The sequence below is a fragment of the Marmota monax genome, unplaced genomic scaffold, assembly GCF_021218885.2.
Source record: "Marmota monax isolate L192 unplaced genomic scaffold, Marmota_monax_Labrador192_F-V1.1 WCK01_AAM20220418_F8-fsc00114, whole genome shotgun sequence".
Taxonomy (NCBI): domain Eukaryota; kingdom Metazoa; phylum Chordata; class Mammalia; order Rodentia; family Sciuridae; genus Marmota; species Marmota monax.
Window position 1 is genome coordinate 6,002,425 of NW_026694943.1, and position 6,000 is coordinate 6,008,424.

Genomic DNA, 6,000 nt, shown 5'->3' on the forward strand with positions numbered 1-6,000 from the left:
CTGTGTGGCTGGCACATCATTTATTTTTACTGTACCAGTGTGGTGGGTTGATTGACATCTACTACATTCTCTAGTTGTCTCTCACTGCCATTTTATGCTATAGTTATTTGCAATTTAAAAAAATTATAGTAGTACATCCCAGTGATTTAAATATGGGAAATTGCCTCTTATCCATCAATTCTGCATGCCTTCCAACATGATCATGATGATATTTAGAATAATGATTGAATAAAATACGTGAGGGAAGAAGGCCACCAGGGAATTTAGCAATGTCTTACATGAATTTGCATTTTACTCATAGTAATTTTATATATACACTTTTAACTGCAGAACTGCAGATCTATTATAATTACTGTAATTTTAGAACATTTCATGTGATATGACCTTTAATTTCTAATATCAGAGTTTCATATTATCTTGCTTCCTTATGTCATTCCCTTAGAGCAATAAATCCTACCTCAATATTCTGTTTTATCTTATCTAAATAATCTAAAATAGCCAAGTGTGTATATGTGTGTATATACACATATACATACATATATGAATATAAGCATAGCCATATATATGTATACACACAGGCACATACAAACATTCAGATATACATTAGGGAGAGTAACACCCTATCCCAAGATGTCTACCTCCCAATCGATGTCCCCTGTGAATATGTTATGCTTCTAGGCAAGGAGAATTAAATTTGCACAGTAATTACAGTTGCTAATTATCCGACCTTTAAATAGGGAGATGATTTCGAGTTTCTAGGTGAGTCCAATGTAATGACTATGATATTTAAGGAGAAAGAGGAGGGACATGAAGGAGACCTGAGAATAAAACAAAGGTCAATCAGAATGATGTGGTTCTGGCTTCGAAGATGGAAAAAGTGCCCCAAAGCCGATGAATGCACATAAACTTGAAAAGCTAGAAAAGTCAATTATTTCTCTCCTAGTGCCTCCAGAAAGAATATACCTCGGTCAACAACTCGATTTTAGCCCAGTGAGAATATTTCATACTTCTGACCTCTAGAACCATAAATTAATAGATTTATATTTTAAGTCATTAAGTTGTGGTAGTTTGTTACAGTAACAATAGGAAGCTGATTGTACAATACATATAGTATAATTATTTACTCATATTTTATTATTTTTACATAATTATGACATAAGTTTCCAGTATCTGTAAACTTCAACTAAAGTTTTTGTAATAGTTAAAGTATTGTTTTGTATTTCCTTACAATTGGGAAATTCTGTTTTGAATTTTCTGATCCCTTTTCTCTTCTTATCCTTGGAACTGTGACCCATAGCTTACCAGAAATAATTAGTCATGAAAGTTGGCCTTCATAAAGTTGATCATTACACAGGTAGATATGTTGTTTAAACTCAAACATCTTAAAATTCTATAGCTTCTGATGACAATTTGTCCTTCCTTTGTGAAATACAAAGAATTAATTGCCTATAGATAATGTGCTTACCTTAAAATTACACATAAAATACCTATTTCCTCTATCAAATCCCTGCAGAATTATAAAAATCAAGAACTACTTCAAGGTCCATAAACCTGAGATTTTTTTTTTCAAAATTTCATACCTTTCTTAGATTAAAAACACGACCCATTTCTCAGTTTCAAAACACATAAAGATTTTAGCATTATTGTGATATAAACCAAATCCACCCTTCTGTCATAGTTGGATGCACACAAAGCTTCTGGAATTGATGCTCAGCTCTTTAAAATGGGAACCAGAATAAAATAATTTCAGTGGATTATTTTCTCTGTAATTAGTTAAGAAAATATTTTCTCTCTGATGTTTTCACTGATTGATTGTTAATCCTTTGTTAAGCAGCAGTTCTTCCAAAAAGGCTTTTGTGAGAGAGGTGGCAAAACTTCTGGCAGAAGAGCTGTATCATTTTGTTGTTGAAAACATGCTATTGCTGCCTTCCTGGTAGAGAATGGCCAGAGTCATTTAAAAAAGGAGCATTTATGTTACCTTGTGCCGCAGTCCGGCTGGCTGCAGCAAAATAACGGGGGGGGGGACGAATAACTTGTGTACGTTGAAACAGCATGAGTAGGAGCCGTTTATTGCAGGACAGGAGCAGTATTTATACATTCCACACAGCTTATCTAATTAGCATAAACTAGATACATCAGTCAACCAATCAGGAATCTCTACACTTAATGGCTCCCTTTTGTTACTTCTCAAACCACTCCCTCTGGCATTTTGCCAGGCACCATCCAGACTTGTTTACAGACTCTAACAACCTTGCTAGAACGGAATCTAGTCCTTAGTGAAATAAATAAGGGTTTTGAAAGACTTCACTAAAAAATATCATTCTTTTATCCATTTAGAACACTATGACTGATATGGTTACAGCCCAACCATCTCTGCCCTGGGGACAGAAATGATTAGATTGGGGGGTCTTTGTCCAGAAGTCCATAACATATATTTGGGGGTGGGGGATGCAGAATGAAAGTACTAACCTACTTTGGGAAATTTAAGTAGACTTTTAGAGCATAGCTTGACATGGAAGAGTGATGCATTAGTTTACATCACTATAATTAAATACCTGTCACAAGCTATTTATGAAGGAGGGAGATTTATTTAGCTTACAGTGTTAGAAATTCAAATTCCAGGGTTAAGCTTCTCCTTTGTCCTGGCCTCTAGTGAGGGCAGCAGCACATCAGAGTGAGAGCATATTTCAGAGCAATCTTTTCTCAAGCTAATGGAGAGATAGAGATAGAGATAGAGAGAGATAGAGATAGATAGAGAGAGAGAGAGAGGAATGGTACCACACCATTTCTTTCAAAACATGTCCCTAATGAACTAAGTATCTCTCACTAGGACTAGATACATGTGCTTTGGGCATGTATCTTGCTTGGTTTTATCTGGGCTTCCTGGGTCTATGGTTTAGCGTCTAACATTAATTTGAAGAAATTCTCAGTTCATGGTAATTCAATATTTTGTCAGTTCTTTTTTTTAAAAATTTTTCTCCTTCTGATAATATTCTTTTTATACATATATTACTATTTTCTTAATGCCTCACAATTTTTGGATATACTACTCTATTTTTTATCAATCTTGAAATGTGTGTGTGTGTGTGTGTGTGTGTATCCTCAAACTCAGAGACTCATTCCTTAACAATGTCCTGTCTACAAATGAGTGCATTTTAATTTTTGTTGCCATTTTTATCTCTGTGATTTCTTTTAATTCTTAGAATGTTTATCTCTATACTTATATTGTCATTCTGTTCTTGCAGGTTTACTATGTTGTCCAAGAAAACTCTTAATATATTTATTAATCACAGTTGTTTTAAGTTCTGGGTATGATAATCACATATCTGAGTCTGGTCTGAGGCTTTCTCTGTCTCTGAAAACCGTTTTTATTATCTACCTTTGAGCATGTTTTGTGTTTCTTGGTAGCTGTGCCCAATTGCTAATGTGTTTGCAAGGTTCGAGGTCAGGAGAAGTGCTCCAAAGTTCTATGACTAGGTCCTAGCCTTTTTAGTGAGTCTGGGATTCTGGACTGTGGACTTGATATAAGCTTCTCAGCCCAACCCTCCTTCTCCAGGAAGACAATGTGGCTGAAGAGGGTAGGAATTGGGTAGCTCTTCCCCAGGTCAGGGAGAGCTGAAGAAACCCCAGTGGTTTAGAGTCTGATGAAATAGTTTCTCTTGACTACAAAGCTAGCTAAGGGCAGAATGCCCTGGCATATTTCACATGCTTCCTTTTGCCCATCTGCTGTCTGAAGTGAGCAGGCATTTTTCTCTACAGAGATTCTCATTGCCCTCCTGGAGGTAAAATTCACAGATGTGTGAGCACCCCCTGTGACCGAGCCCCCTGAGGTTTTGAAGATGAGAGTTGTCCACTCTCTACAGTTCACCAGCTAGAGTTCAGGCTCTCCAGATGCTTCCAGAGAGGTTTTATGCCTCTCCCTAGTCTGGTAAGTTGTGATTCTCTGCATTCACCTGTCTTCTATACAGTTTATTAGCAAAAGTCTCCCCTGTGACCTCACTTCTTGATTTTTCAGTTTGTCAGCTTTTCAGTTGTTAGCACACAGTGACAACATCATGGTTTGTCAAATGCTGAACTGACAACACTGCATATTTGCTTTTCAAGTGATGTGATAATTTGGTAATCCTAAAACCACTATTTGTGTATTCTTGATTTTAGTGAATAAATTACTATGGAAAACAAGGTTTCCAACTATTGAGGACAAGCTTAAAAGAAGGAAAGAAAGAAAGTTAGAATCTATTCTTTAGTATTGGATTAGGATTGTAAGTCTTATTGTAAACTCAGAATGTATGTGTATTATACATTAATATATCTAGATTGAGTCATAGGTAGAAATATGTTTGCATATATACACCTATTTTTTAGCTCTGTCCATTCAGATGGCCTAGAAGTTATAATACTCCAAATAATATAAGCCAATCCAACACCTAAATACTGATTTCTAAATACCAATTTCCATGAAAAGAACCCAGAACTCCTTGGCAATATGTCTCAATCAAGTGCTGAGACAGTGCTATGAGTTCAGTTGTATTATTTTCAAATTTATATGTTGTAGCACTAACTCCCAGAATCTCAGAATGTGGCTTTATTTGGAAATGTGATCATTGCAGAAGTGTTAATTAAGTTGAAGTAATTGGTGTGGTCCCTAATTCAGTGCGGTGATGTAAAATGGGAGTGGATGGAGACATGCATAAGGGGAAGAAGATTGAAGGCTACGGGTGGGAAGCAGCCTTCCAAGGCCTGAAACAGACCCTTCCTTATTGCTCTCAAGAGAAAACTCCCCTTGTGGCACCTTGATTTTGGAGTTCTAGCCTCCAGAACTCAGACAATAAATTTCTATTGCGTAACCCACCAAAACTATGGTACTTTTTAATTTAGAAAACTAACTGACAAGATTAGCACAAAAAGAATATGGATTATCATTGATTTATAGGAAGTAAAGAGATCTCAAAAAGAGATGGGAAGGTGTATATAAAAAATCAGGGCCATCTTGAATAGGGGAAAATTAAAATAACAACAAAACATTATTAATGGCAAAAAAATTGTATTCCACCAAATAAAATAAAATCTGGTCTATACTCCCCTGAACAAATAAATGACTAAATTAGTTGAAGAAACTTTTATCTATACAAGGATTCCAACTAGAAAATGTAGAAGAAATTATGATATTAGGATATCACTATTTGCTCCCAATTTCAACAATAAATTTTTCCAGGGAAGAATCATCAATGGATATTAAAATAAGGAGATGATATAATGGAAAAATACTATATTTACATAATCTCAAATCTCTCCCTACAGCACACATTAATCACAGAGAGATAAATTGTAGCTTTGCAATAGAAAAGTCTGGAAAACATCACCTTAACCAATCTGTCAAAGCTACATCACCATGAACAGGACAAATTGATAGGATTTGCCTCTGATATAATATGCCAAGAAAGAAGAAACATGAGTTAATGAGGTAAGGTGATAAGATGTTTGCATTTGTGGAATTCAGGTGACATGTGAAGGGAATTCTTCATACTTTTTTTGCAATTTTTATGGAAGTCTGATATTTTCAAAACATAAAAATTGTAAGAGTTTAGGTAAAAAGGATGGAGGAATGATGATTTTTCAGAATTTAATTTATTATTCTAAAATACATTTAATAAAAATAACCCATAGTTTTACACATTCTACATAAGTAGACTATTTACAAATTCACTTCTATAGCTTTTACTTAATGGTTACTATTTTCCCATGATTTGCCTTTTTGATGGCTTCCTTCAGTAGTAAAATCATATCCAGTGTTCCTTGTAAATAAAACATTAGCTGCTGGGGCAATCCTCCTTGTTCCAAGTCCTCTGATTTTTTTCCACTTTGTTGCCATAAGTAGATTTGATTGCTCACTTACTGTTTCCACTGGAAAGTTTGGTCTGGGTAGCTGACATCCAGATGCTGAGGATATGCTTTGTGTGGTGTTTTGTTTGAATCAGAAGACAGGTGGTGACTGTGCAG

The 6,000-nt window shown here is 35.4% G+C and overlaps 1 long non-coding RNA gene across 1 annotated transcript in view; it reads left to right on the plus strand.

The window, feature by feature from the left end:
- Positions 1-5,460, plus strand: part of LOC131423530 (uncharacterized) — a 40,098-nt gene extending 34,638 nt beyond the window's left edge. Inside the window, exons 3-4 of the long non-coding RNA XR_009225226.1 lie at positions 3,760-3,928; positions 5,302-5,460. This is a non-coding gene — a long non-coding RNA (uncharacterized LOC131423530). The remainder of the gene's footprint in view (positions 1-3,759; positions 3,929-5,301) is intronic.
- Positions 5,461-6,000: the final 540 nt, after the last annotated feature.